A 15,152-nucleotide genomic window follows, 5' to 3' on the forward strand; every position below is an offset into this window, starting at 1 on the left:
GCAATAACATAGGTGTAAGCCTCAACAAAGTGTATCCCTTTATACCAATGGTTCTTAAACTTTAGCATGCATTAGAGACACCAGGAGAGTTTGTTAAAAAACAGATTGCTAGTCCCCACTCCAGTTCATAGATGACAGTGATGCTGCTTTTCTAGGGGCCAGTCTTTGAGAAACAGGATTCTCATAGGTAATTATTCTTAGGGTCATATATTACCTAGGTGATTACTCTTGGGATAATATATTTTGGGTGGTTAGAAAAATGTTTTCACATAAGGATCCAGGATTTTTGCAGCTTTTGGATTCATTGTCCTAGAGGGTCTCATGTGCATACAGACATCAGGAGACAAAGACCATGCAAACACTTGGTTCTTAACGAATGTCTTGTACTGGAAACGGCATATATCCCACATCTGATCACATTCTTTTGACCAAACGTAACTATAAAAGAATCTAGAAAATGGCAATGGAATTTCAGCTCCTAACACCAGAGATTCTGATTCAGTATATCTGGAGAGGAAGGTTTGATCTTTAAAAGCTCTATTGATTAACTCTGATTGAGTTATTTGCTAAGTTTCAGAATTCTGGTTCCACCACTACGGTTCAACAAAGGAATATTGAGGGTCTATTACATGAAAGACACTGTGCCAGCCAGTGGGGACTATTAACTTTGATGGAAAGTTAAACATTATCCCTGTTTTGGGAGGGCTTCCAGCTTAATGAGAGAGAGAGAGAGATAAACACAGGACCCTTATGCCAGGTTAATTCTCTAGATGTGTATTGAAACTCTGTCTCTACTTCCTTACTTCCTGTTCACTCTTTAACCCATTTTAATTTGGCTTCCACTCCCACTAGTCCCATTGAAGTAGGTTTTATTAAAATAATGAACAATGTCCATGTTATCAAACATAGGACAAGGATATTTATCTGTCCTCAATTTTCTGAGTAGCATTTCATATATTTGGCCATTCCCAATTATTTGAAAAACTTTTCCTTTTTGCCTCTTTTAATGCTTTTCTTAGTTGATATTTCCCCTGGATCAATTGTTGTACCTTCTAATCCATCCTGGATTACTTTTCTTCTTCTAATTAAGACTGGATTGCCTCTGGGATTTGTTTGGGTCTCTCTTTTCTCCATTTATGATATTTCCTTATATGATCATGTCCAGTCTTAGGTCTTTAATCCCCAAAGATATGTTGATGACTTTCAAATGTATGTGTCCTACTCAGACCTCTTTCTCTTAAACTTCATTTCCACATATTCATTTGCCAACCTAACACCTCCACTTCAATTTTAATAGACATCTGAAACAGAACATATACAGCTTGTTTTTTTTTTACTTCAAAAGAGGAATACTACATACCATGTCATTGAGTGAAACTGTCCGAAGAGATAAATTAAGGATAGTTTGAAGGCATTCATTGTTGTCTCTTCTTTGAGCACATCTTATTCTGAAAGCAGAATATTTTTGGCTCAGGAATGGACTAAACTTTTAACATAGATACAGTTTATTAGTATAAGAACTATAGATTTTGGAACCCAGAAGCTCTAGATTCAGTTCTAGCTCATTTATTTCTAGCTATGTGATTGGTAATTCACCTAACTCTTCTGATTCTCAGTCTCTTCACCTATTAAATGAGGATGAAGGGAGCTACCTAACAGGAACTTCAAAGTTTAGAAATATTGTTGCTCTTTTCTTACAAATAGAACTAACAGTGGCAAGCATACACAACTTTGGCCATTTTTGTAAGATTTACTGTAAGATTATCTAGCAAGTGATTACTAAAAATGGGACTTGAAAGTTGAATTTTCATAAGTTTTTGACTTACAGATAGTGAATGACTGTGATACAGATCTTGGTAGCTGAAAGAAATTTGGTATATTTTGCAACCATTACTTCTAATAAATACCTGAAAATATTGCCATCCTTGTAAGGAAACTCATATCTCATTCACTGCTGTCTAGTCTACAGTTATAATAGAACCATTATTTTCTCACTGTTTTTAAGATATTTTATAGGGCAACCCCCTAGCATTATCTTTATGCAGCTCCCTAACATTAGTTGCTTATTCAGTATATGAAATAACATAAAATAAGATATGTCAGAAAAATTTTTTCAGTAGATTTCTGTAAAATCTTTGGTTTTGCTTGTTAAAAGTGCTTATGTAATAAAGAAGATAAAATTTTTACAGGTGGGTTCAGAGATAATGAAACCATGAGGTATGAAATTTATATTAAGAGAGTGCCTTTTTGCTACCTGAAATATGCCACAGGATGCATTCATTTTCTTTAGAAATGAAGACTATATTTTATAGTTCTGAAGTGCTTAATTTCAAATGACTTAACTAGTTAAGTTGACTCAGATTGGTAAAATGATTTTTTTAAAATATAGAAGCAGAGTGAATTTTTGTCTTAAGCATAAAATAAGAATTTTTACTGTGTAGAAAATGGGCTAAACTAAGTTATTTGTGTGCAAAGTATGTTTGAATATTTGAAGAGCATGCATAGCATTCACATTATATATATTTTTTCATACAGGTATTTCTTTCACCTGTGATTTTAATTATAGTACCATATATCAGTTCTCACATTTTTTTTAATGGTAATTGAAGGTAGTAATAAAAGAATCTAGTGAATTGTTACAGGAGGAAAAAAAGTTGAATCTGTTCCATTTCTAAAAATATCTGCAAGTCTTTTCAGTGAATGTACTTTTCAAGAAGCTACCTTCTTATCTTTTTTTTTTTTTTAATGTGCATCATTTCAGTTTGGGAAGAGCTTGAATTGCTCTGCTGTGTTAAAAAGTCTCTTTTCATAAACCAGTTATTTCTATTCTTGTCATACCATTTAAGTTTGTAATAATGGGATATTGCTTCAATTAAATGTGTGATATGGGGAAAGGGACTAAAACACAGGATATAAAGCTCTGGATAACTTCACAGAGTCAATATAAAAATACTTAAAAATTAAAGAATTAAACTGTCATTTTCGAATTTTTTAATCTAATGGTAACATACACATAACAAACTTTACCATCTCTCCCATTATTAAGTATACAGTTTGATAATATTAAATATATACATAATGTTGTGCTACCATCACCACCATCCATTTTCAAAACTCTTCATCTTGTAAAATGGAAACTCTGTACCCATTAAACAGTCACTCCCTATTCCCCTCTCCTTCCAGCCTCAGGACATAACCATTCTCCTATCTGTCTCCATGATTTTGACTACTTTAAGTACTTTGTATAAGTGGATTCATATAGTTTTTGTCTTATTATGACTGGCTTATTTCATTTAGCATAATGTCTTCAAGGTTCATTCATGTTGTGGTGTATATCAGCTTTTTCTTCCTTCTTAAGAATGAAAAATATTCCATTGAATGTATTTACTACACTTTGCTTATCCATTCATCCATCAGTGAACACTTAGGTTGCTTGCATATGTTAGCTATTGAGAATCGTGTTGCTATGAGAATGGGTGTACAAATGTCTCTTCAAGACCCTTCTTTCAGTTTGGGGGAGTATATATACAGATGGAATTGCTGGTTCACATGATAATTCTATGTTTAATTTTTTGAGAACTGCCATGCTGTTTTTCAAAGCAGATGTACCATTTTACATTCCCAACAATGGTACTCAAGGGTTCCAATTTCTCTACATCTTGCCAACACTTGTTATTTTATGTTTGGTTTTTTTAGTAGCCATCTTAATGAGTATGAGGTGTTACCTCATTGTTTGATCTGCATTTTCCTAATGGTTAGTAACATTAAGGGTCTTTTCATGTACTTATTGACCACTTGTATATCTTCTTTGGGGAAGTGTCTGTTCAAGTTCTTTGCCCATTTTTGAATCCAGTTGTTCTTTTGTTGAGTTTTAGGAGTTCCCCATATATCTGGATATTAATCTCACATCAGAAACATGATTTACAAATATTTTCTCCTGAAGTGAATCTCTTGTAGACAGTATATACTTGGATCATGTTTTTTTATAGCTATTCTTCCAAACTCTGTCTTTTGATTAGAGTTTATTTCATTTACACTTAAAGTAATTACTGATAAAAAGGGAATTTTGTCATTTTGCTATTTGTTTTCCATATCTCTTATACCTTCATTATCTCTCATTTCCTGGATTACTGTTTTCTCTTTTGCATAATTGGTTTTTTGGAGTGAAACATTTAAATTCCTTTCTCATTTCCATTTGTATATATTCTATAACTATTTCCTTTGTAGTAAGCATGGGGATTACATTTAACATTCTAAAGTTATAACATTCTAATTTGAGTTTATACCAATTTAACTTCAATAACATACCAAAACTCTGTTCTTTACACCTTCATCCTCAGTCCATTCAGTTGCTGATGACACAAAATTATATCCATATACATTGTGTGCCCCAAAATATAAACTAATGATTATTTAAATGTATTAGTCTCTTAAATTAGGTGGAAAATAAAATATGCAATTACAAATCAAAGTTACAATCAATAATACTAGCTTTTAGATTAATAATTGTCTTTTAAATAAAATATCAGTGTCTTAAATCATGTAGAAAAAAATGGAGTTACCGTCATTATACTAAAACTGACTTTTATAATTGCCTAAGTATTTACCTTTACTGACATCTTTATTTCTTCATGTGGCTTCAGGTTACTAGCTAGTGTCCTTTTATTCCAACCTGCAGGACTCCCTTTAGCATTTCTTGCAGAGCAGGCCTAGTGATAATGAATAACCTCAACTTATATTTATCTGGTCATATCTTAATTTCTCCCATAATTTCACCCACTGCCTTCTGACCTCCAAAATCTCTGAGAAATTTACTGGTAATCGTATTGAGGATCCTTTGTATATGACAAGTGCCTTTTCTCTTGCAGCCTTGAAGATTCTCTCTTTGACTTTAGACAGTTTGATTATGATGTGTCTCAGTGTGGGTTTCTTTGAGTTCATCTTACTTGAATGTTCATATACCAATCTTCTTGGGTATTTATATTAATGTCTTTCATCAAGTTTGGGAAATTTTCTGACATTATTTCTTCAAATATTCTTTCTGATCCTTTCTTTCTCTCTTCTCCTGAGATACTCATAGGCCTTTAAACTCTGTTCACTTTTCTTCAATCTTTTTTCTATCTGTTCTTCAGACTTAATAAATTTCCATTGTCCTCTCTTCAAGTTCACTGATTCTTTATTCTGCCTGCTCTTTAAATCTGTCTGGTAAATTTTTCGTTTCCATTATGTACTTCTCAGTTCCAGAATTTCTTTGTGGTTTCTTTTTAGGTTTTATTATTATACTTTCATTGTTATTCTATTTTGTTCATCCATTGTTTTCTTGACTTTCTCCACATCTTTTTCCAGTTTTTTGAATGTCTTTCAAGCAGCTGTTTAAAATCTTTGACTAAATATCTTGCCACCTCTTTTAAAGGATAGTTTCTGTTGATTTTTTTTTTCTTTTAGATGGGCCATAGTTTCCTGTTTCTTGTATGCCATGTGATTCTTTTATTGAAAACTGGACATTTAAATATAATGATATGATAATTCTGGGAGTTAAATTCAGATTCTTCCCTTTCCTACCAGTTGGCTCCATTTTTATGTTGTTTTTGTTTTTATTTATTATTATCATTTTTATTGTTGTAAGTTGTCTCTGTGCCAGGGATCAACCTGCATTGTAAACCTAAGGTCTTTTCAGCTCTTTTCTGAGCCTGCATTTTTCTCTAGGCAATGACTTTTCATTTCCCTGTGTATGTAGTGCTTTTGAATGCCCTTGTCGGTAATGTCTGGCTCCCAAAAAGAGAAAAATGAATTGGGGTGGGGGAATGAAAGACTGCTGGCCCTCTTTTTAACCCCTCTGGCAGACACTTCAGCCAGAGAGGGAGGGGCTTGCAAAAGTGGAGGGAGGTGCAACAACAATGACTGCCAATATAAAATAAAAAAAAAAATTTAAATTGAAAAATAAAAAAATAAAAATTTCTAATTTTGACTGGACAAAAAATATGGCTGCTAGCCTCTTTTTCTATACCTCTAATATCAGAAGCAGCAATCAGTCATCAGAGCACAGATCCCTGAAATTTGGAGGACAGGGTCCATTTTGCCCACAAGCTGTATGCTAGGTGCTCCTGAAATGGCTTATAGCTGCCAGCTACATAACTGAGGGGTGGAGGATGGGTGACTGGTACTGTAGTAAGGCCTGACATTGACTGAAATTAACTGTAGTTCACACTCTAAGTCTTCCTCTGGAAGTTGCAATCCTTCAATATATTCTAGAGTTCCAAAATAGTTTTGTCAGATAGAATCTATCCCTCCAATTGTTGTCTTGGTAGGGAAACAGATTCCTGATGCTTCCTACTTCATCATCTGCCCAGAATTTCTGTAAATAGTGCCATTTTTATTAAGAAAAATCCAGATTATTGATCTTTCAATATCTAGTATTCTTTAAAAAGTACAAATAATTCTTATTAGAAGAACTGATTTGGAATCTCTATTCCCCAAAGACCAAATTTATATAAAAATATGTATAAGCTATTCAGAGAGGATCTATGTTACAGCATAAAATGATTGTTTTAAAGATTAGCCTCCTATTATGCTCCACATGGAAAAGTCAGATTATCTGTCCCTTAAGCAATGCTCATTTTCTTTTCTCCCACAGACTGTTGGAAAACATACAGCAAAGTCAGATGTTTGACTTCGCTGTCCTAGTCAGGCAGTTTAAATGTGCTTTGGGTTTCTGGGTAACTTTATAAGAATTCCAAATGAAATGTGAATTCAAATGTCATTAGAGAGTTAGGGTGAGAAAAAGGACTTGTGCTACAATGAAGAATCCCTTCATGAGTTTGACTTAGCTCACATTGTGATGGCATGTCACATTCTAACATAAATCCCTCCCCTGAAATGGTAGAGATAGTCATTGAAAATTTATATACTTGGTCTATGATTTGCCCTTCTCATTTTAAGTCACTCTATTATAATATATTGAGGGAAATTGAGGATTTAAAAGTATCTGCAATATAAAAATATTTCTTATATTGCAATATGCTTTCAAGTATTAACATAGAATCATTTAAATTATCTGTGTGGAGTTTTATCTCCTTCCAGTTATATCTTTCTATACGAATCATAAATAATTCTGTCTGTGATCTCAGCAGTATCCTCTTTGAACTTGATTATCTATATTTAAAACAAAATGATGCTTGTCTGTAAAGTAGATAATTATGGTGGGTGAATTGGGGGTTCATAGTATAATGTACGTTGAACTCTGAGAACAAAATGTTAAGTAAGCAGTAAACACTGGGAGATAATGAACCCATTAGTTTCTATACCTGGTCACAGTTTTAATATTACAGACCTAGGTAAATTAGTAAAAGTCTTTAATATATAAAGTCAATGACTCTGGCATTGTTGTTCTATTAGGATCACTAGTCACTAAAATAGAAACAATTCTAAGGTCTTAAAAAAATGAAAGGCTAGATAGAGATTTGTTCTGAACCCTGAATTTAATAATATATCAAAGTGCATATGTTATTGGAACTCACTTAATAGTATTCTAAAGTTAATGCAAAAATTGTCATTTAACATGTTTAGAAAATTTACTTCAACTGGGTTCGTTGTATATGGTAGATAATTATCCCAAAAGCAGATTTAAAGTTTGGGAAAAAATGTGTAAATTCCTGAGTTAAACTACTCTTTAAATGGTATAGTTTAATTTATTGGGATTAATATTGTATCTACAAAAAATATGTAAAAATATTATTGACAAACTTTTGTAAACTGGGCCTAGTTAATAAAAATTTCTCAAACAAAAAGATCAAAACCTATTTGAGAGTTTTAATATACACATAAAATTTTTATAATTATGAAAATAAAAATATACATATCACTTGGTAATATAGAAATTTATTATAATAAATATATTGTCATATATTAAGCTTATAGATATCTTAGGGAGTTTGCCTTGAAAGTGAGACCTGTGAATTCTGCCATAGTCATTACTAGCTTTAGGTCTTGGGAAAGTTACTTGCCCTCAGCCTCATTTCCATCAAAGGGTTTTCATCAATACTAAATGATATAATGCCAGTGAACTACTTATTACAATGCTTATTACTAATAAATGTTAATTACTTTCATTATTATTTCAATTATTATAAACTTGAGAGTAACACAACATATTATCTATAATTCAGAATAATATTTGCTAATTGCCATGACTTTGGTATATATCCAGCACAACCTTTCAACAGTTAGAGTTATTATTTTGATTTACTTCCTTAGTCAGAGCGCTCATGAAGGGTTAGATAAGGTGAACTGAGGAAAGTATACCTCTGATTGAAAGGAAAAATAGAGTTCTAAAAACCCTACTTCCTGTCTACGAAGAAATTAATGTAGAACATATTCAGAAAACTTCTATTGAATGAGAAAAGACTGCTGGAAATACTCGTTATACAGAATTAATTCATGGAGGATATCTCAATGTAATTAATATTATCTAGGCAGATTTTATATATATATTCACACACACTCACACATGCATAAACACACACATATATATGCGATACCTTCATTTTAATAATATCCCCACTGAAATAGTAGCTAGTCTGTATGCTCAGATGAAGATGCCAAATGATATAGAAAATGCTAAGTTCATTTGGTCACAATTCTGCTAAATTTTCCCGCTGTCTAGTAGTATTGAACTTGTTCAACCTTTTTTCTTCTTGTGAAGGGTGAAATAAAGGAGAAATCTGATTTTTATAGTATTTATAATGTCTTTATTACTCATCCTCCTTTTGAATTATTTGCACAGTTTACACTGGCATTAGTGGGAATATCATAAGTAGATCCAAAAACATTACAGTTCTCTTGATTTGGATACCTGTGCACAGTGAAACTAATGTGTATGCACAATGCACTGTTAGAATTAAATTTAAAAACCTACTTCTGAATAGTAGCATCTAAAACAGTGAGGATATGTGATGACTTAACAATTCTGAATAGCTCTGCAAGACTGTAATTCTGCTGTGACCAATAAATTGTCTCAAAGCAGAGACTTGTGCCTTTTGAAAAAAATTTAACCTCCAAAGTGAAATTGCTGAAACTTCTAAGGCAAAAGACAATAAATTTTATGTGAAAACTCTTATGTTCAGGTTTTTACTATAATTCTTCAATTTTAAATACTTCATGGCATATAGTAAATGAATTTGTTATGCTGATTACCAGACTAGTACTCATTATCAAATATATATGTATGTGTGTGTATATATATATCTTCTCTAGTATTACTAGTTATTGAATATATATATATCTAATATATTTAGTAGTACTAGTTATTGTCACACATATGTATACATGAATGACATAATGGATTATATATGTAATATATATATGCACATACATGGAGTATGTGCTTGAAATGAAAAAAAAAAAAAGCATTATATGGAAGAAATAGTTCCAAACTTGAAACCAGAGAACCTAAATTCTTACTCCACCCCTTCTAACTCTTGGCTGTGTAATTTTGGTTAAATTACTTAAAATCTTTTCACTAAAATTTCTGAAAAATGAGAAAGTTTTTGTATACCATCCTTAAAATTTCTTTCAGCTATGAGTTATGAAATCCACAATTGCTCTTTCTGTTATCATTTTATGAAGGCATCTTAATTCTGCTATGGTATGATGCAAGATGTAATGGATTTCAGCTGTCCTGTCAGCAAATCATTTGTGAAGGAACAAAAGGGCTGGCTTTGATGATTATTTCTGTGTTGAGGGAAGGTTGACAGGGTGGATGAATGGATGGGTGCACGAATAGGTGGATGCATAAATGCATAGAAGGAAAGAGGAAAAAATGCACAGAGAGAGAGAGACCAAGAGAATCAACTCTGTTGCTTCAAAGAAAATTAAAGATTCAATGCATGTAGTACCATTGAAAAGTTTATTCTTTTTAAAACTATGTATCATAGAGAATTTATATATATTAGGCAAAATTAAATAAGTAAAGAGTTTGAACTCTGAGAATAAAAAAGCCTAGTTACTTTGATTTTATTTGCAGCTCTGAAATCTGATCATATGTTTTTGGGCAATTGTTTTATATATGTCTTTTTAGATGATAAGGTTTTAAGCAGAAATTGATTGTGCAAGGGTAATGTTCATGTGTTGATAGTTTCTTGTTTTCAATTTTTAGAATTATTTATTTTAAAAGATATTTGGTATGTTAGTTATATAAAATGAGATATGCAGACCTCTCAGTAATTTTGTCAACTCTGTATGTGGAAAAATTCTTTTTGTTATAGAAGTGCTGGATCTGGTGGACCCCAGCTAGGTCCTTCCCTTGCCTTGTGTTGCTTGTGCCAATTGAATGAGACGGGGTTCGGCAAAGCAGAGCAGAAACTTTATGCCTTGATCAAGGAATGGAGAAGGGAGAGCTCTAAGACTCCTTCTTCTGGGGGAAGGGAAGTGGGAAACTTAAGGGTTAAGAGATGGGTGTGCCATCAGAACCCGGGGAAAGTGGCAATAAGTTCCAGAAACAGCCAAAACATGCACAGTCCTGTGGGCTCTTTTGTGCAGGACACTAATTGTGCTAGCAAAGTGCAAGTCCTTCCTTTCAGAGGAGATCCTAGCATGATAATGAAGGAAAGGCAACTTTCAGACATTTTGGGTCTCATCTGTACAGGTGCTGCCCTAGTGGTCAGGCTGGAACCAGTTCAGGGCAGTGGACTGTCACCATCTTGGACCTTTCTACTCAAGTTGATTCTGTGGTCTTGCTTATCTGGCTTCTGCCTTAGTTTTTGTTAAGCAAGCACACCTGTGGGCATAGACTAACAGACTGTGGTATGGAAAGAAAGAAAGTAGGTTAACCTCTGTACAGGTATGGGTCTCTTTCCGGTGACCCTTCAAGATGTGTATCCAAATCTTTCTCAATATTTTTATTTTATTATTTTTTTTTTCTTTGCAGTACGTGGGCCTCTCACTGTTGTGGCCTCTCCCGTTGCGGAGCACAGGCTCCGGACGCGCAGGCTCAGCGGCCATGGCTCACGGGCCCAGCCGCTCTGCAGCATGTGGGATCTTCCCGGACTGGGGCACGAACCCACGTCCCCTGCATCGGGAGACGGACTGTCAACCACTGCGCCACCAGGGAAGCCCTTTCTCAATATTTTTAGAGGAAAATTCTGAGCTAGGTGAAGACATTTTCTTTCTTTCACTACCTTCCCAGCTAAACAATGTTTCCTCTACTTGCCTCTTATGTATAAGATAAAGATGAATTTAAATATTCAAACTAAAATTATAAGTATATGATTAATACTTTGCTGAATAATTTGGGAGTCATGATAATACCTGTGATAATAAATTCACATACAGGTACATTTGCAATTCTACTTTTGTTCTAATTTAGAATTAGTTGTAACTTACATTTTTATTCCTATATTTGAATTTAGGTATCCTATTTTACAAGATCATGCCTAACTAATATAAGGAAAGTTTAAACTATTCCTGTTTCTTGAGTATCTAATATATTCAGGCTCTGTTATAGACACTCTAACAAAAATAGTTTCTATGGCCCAGGAAATTATATTTTGCTAAGGAGACAAGGCATATATCCATGGTGGAGACAACACCGTGAATAAAGACATGAAGGTATAAAAGCTTAAAATGTTTTTGAGAGTTATGGATGTGATCAGGTTAGTAACTTCTTTATTTCTTTATTTATTTTTTAAAATTTATATTTTGGCTGTGTACGGTCTTTGTTGCTGCGCACAGGCTTTCTCTAGTTGCGGCAAGCGGGGGCTACACTTTGTTGCAGTGCACGGGCTTCTCATTGCGGTGGCTTCTCTTGTTGTGGAGCACAGGCTCTAGGTGTGCGGGCTTCAGTAGTTGCAGTGTGTGGGCTCAGTAGTTGTGGCTTGCGGGCTCTAGAGCATAGGCTCAGTAGTTATGACGCACAGGCTTAGTTGTTCTGCAGCACGTGGGATCTTCCCGGACCAGGGATCGAACCCATGTCCCCTGCATTGGCAGGTGGATTCTTAATCACTGCACCACCAGGGAAGTCCCAGGTTAGTAACTTCCTACAAATGTTTGTTTTTAACAGGCATATTTGCAAATGCAGATTTTTAGAAAATGATTTTATTAACTTGTACGTATGACCCTTTACAATAGTTAAAAAATTAAGACTTCAACATGTTTTTAATACCACTATAAACTATAATTACTTCCTTTCTAAGACATAACTAGACAAGGATGATATATTTTTTATTTAAAAACTTGTATGTAGTGCTCCCTTCAGCAGCACATATACTAAAATTGGAACGATACAGAGAAGATTAGCATGGCCCCTGTGCAAGGATGACACGCAAATTCGTGAAGTGTTCCATATTTTTCAACAAACACGTGAAAGAATGCTCAACATCATTAATCATTAGAGAAATGCAACTCAAAACTACAATGAGCTATCATCTCACAGCAGTCAGAATGCCCATCATCAAAAAATCTACAAACAATAAATGCGGGAGAGGGTGTGGAGAAAAGGGAACCCTCTTGCACTGTTGGTGGGAATATAAATTGATACAGCCACTATGGAGAACAGTATGGAGGTTCCTTAAAAAAGTAAAAATAGAACTACCATACGACCCAGCAATCCCACTACTGGGCATATACCCTGAGAAAACCATAATTCAAAAAGAGTCATGTACCACAGTGTTCATTGCAGCTCTATTTACAAGAGCCAGGACATGGAAGAAACCTAAGTGTCCGTCAACAGATGAATGGATAAAGAAGATGTGGCACATATATACAAGGGAATATTACTCAGCCATAAAAAGAAATGAAATTGAGTTATTTGTAGTGAGGTGGATGGACCTAGAATCTGTCATACAGAGTGAAGTAAGTCAGAAAGAGAAAAACAAATACCGTATGCTAACACATATATATGGAATCCAAAAAAAAATGGTCATGAAGAACCTAGGGGCAAGAAGGGAATAAAGACACAGACCTACTAGAAAATAGACTTGAGGATACGGGAAGGGAGAAGGGTAAGCTGGGATGAAGTGAGAGAGTGGCAGGGACACATATACACTACCAAATGTAAAATAGATAGCTAGTGGGAAGCAGCTGCATAGCACAGGGAGATCAGCTCAGTGCTTTGTGACCACCTAGAGGGGTGTGATACGGAGGGTGGGAGGGAGGGAGATGCAAGAGGGAAAAGATATGGGGATAAATGTATATGTATAACTGATTCACCTTGTTATAAAGCAGAAACTAACACACCATTGTAAAGCAATTATACTCCAATAAAGATGTTAAAAAAGAACAACAAAAAACAAACTTGTATGTAGACTCACCTGAATATGTCATTCTCTTTGTGTCAGGATAAGTAAAGCCTTTTTTCCCTCCCATGGATGGAGCAGATCATCAGTCCCAAATAATGGAAATGAATAATTAAAAATTGGTCTAACGGGAATATTTAGGAGGTGTTTGTTCTCTGCCTGTTGCTTGGTTATTCTTCCTTCCAGTTTGGCCAATGCAAAGTGTAAATAGAGTATAATTTGTTGATCAGACACTGTGTGTGTGTGTGTGTGTGTGTGTGTGAGTGTGAGTGTGTAAGTGGTGGAAGAATTATTTCATCTTGACAATAAGTTGGATCTGGTTTTCACCTCCAGGTTATAAAATAAAACTGACAGTTAAAATGTGCTAATAAAAATAGCTGGGAAAGAAATAGATGCTGTGCCATCATGTAAGCTATATAGCTATGTATGTTGCATTTGAGAAACTTTAGTTTCAAAAATCTAGGATATTTGAAGTTAAATTAGACTGCTAATATGTGTGTGTATTAATACAAAGGATAAAGAGATGACATTGCAATACTATTGGAAGTGCATGACATAAGAAAGAACTGTCTTTCCTGAGATTCTTCATGTGGAACTTACGAGGTTTTCAGAATACTTGTGTTTGATACAAAATGCTTCATTTAACAGTACTTCTGTGGTAAAAAGCCAAATTTAAGATGAGCGTTTATAGCTGAAGGAAAAAGTAAGTAAATAAATAAGTGTATTTGGAATGTTGGTTAGGATTTCCTGTTCTTTGGTTATGCTGCCTGTGTTCAGTAAGATGAATCATTTCTTTTGTGTACTTCTTTGCTGTTTGCAGAAAGATGAACTGCTGTTTTTGTGCATTTGCTTTCAGTATGTCTTAATTCAGCACAGAATTGACTAATTTCTTATCATTTTGGCAGGTTTCTGCCATTTATTAAGCCAGGTTTAATGTTTAAAGCAATTTTAAGTGTTCTGTCAGGTAATAGTAAAATGCTTCCATTAAAAATGCATTAGCAATACTCAGCAGAAGTCAGTAGCATCACCTGCTATAAAAAAAGTTTGATTAGAAACTTTTCTAAAAGACCCATTTAGAATCCATGACAAGCAGAAACATCTCTATATAAATATACATCACTTCTTTGAGAATAGACATTTAGATTATCTGGTTTAAAACAAATTGGTTATTTCAGCTCCAGTTACAGCACATTTATATCACACTTCCTAAAAAGCTGCTAAAGAAATTTTTATATCCCAGTCTGATAATATTAGATTTCAGTGTAAGGATTAACTTAGATTCTTATAAATATTATCACAAATTAAAATGAGTCTTCATGGATGTGAATTAAAATTATCAAGATAAGTCTAAAATTTATTGCCTAAATATTAGTTTATAAAGTATATTTCTAATTCAGAGGTGACAGGATAGGTCAGAAATTAATGTCTATTATATATGTTGATTACATCAATAAAATATTAATAGTCTGGGTATTAGCTATATAATAGTGTAATTAAGAAATAATTTATGTATCAATTAAAAAAAATTTCTTCACCCTTTTCTCATGTTCTTAGCCATGGCAGGTATTCAAATACATAGGAAATGTAAAGGAAGGATTTAAAAAGGCTCGTCAAAGTAGTCAATGAATCCATGCAAACACAGAAGAGCAGTGGTAAGAGAAAGCCAAGCTGACACAGTAAGCCTATTAGACACTCTGCCTTCTCTAGCAAAAAGTAATCCTTTCTTGCTTTCCCATGGTGAAGCCACATAGGGTGGAGAGGTCAAAAGTAACTTGCCACACTTGTCAGAAATGGACATAGATTCATCCTTGCTTTATCATGAATTGACTCTAATAATGCATGTTTAATATCATAATTATCTTT

General features: G+C 33.9%; 1 protein-coding gene and 1 non-coding gene across 3 annotated transcripts in view; both read left to right on the plus strand.

Annotated features, from left to right (window-relative positions):
* The window catches only part of GRID2 (glutamate ionotropic receptor delta type subunit 2), a 1,351,788-nt gene that overhangs the window by 248,967 nt on the left and 1,087,669 nt on the right, over window positions 1-15,152 (plus strand). The gene's annotated exons all lie outside the window — the stretch shown is intronic.
* Window positions 12,238-12,344, plus strand: LOC132501242 (U6 spliceosomal RNA). Its single transcript, XR_009534204.1, has one exon. It is a non-coding gene; the product is annotated as a U6 spliceosomal RNA (small nuclear RNA).

The sequence above is a fragment of the Mesoplodon densirostris genome, chromosome 1, assembly GCF_025265405.1.
Source record: "Mesoplodon densirostris isolate mMesDen1 chromosome 1, mMesDen1 primary haplotype, whole genome shotgun sequence".
In the NCBI taxonomy this organism is placed as follows: Eukaryota; Metazoa; Chordata; class Mammalia; order Artiodactyla; family Ziphiidae; genus Mesoplodon; species Mesoplodon densirostris.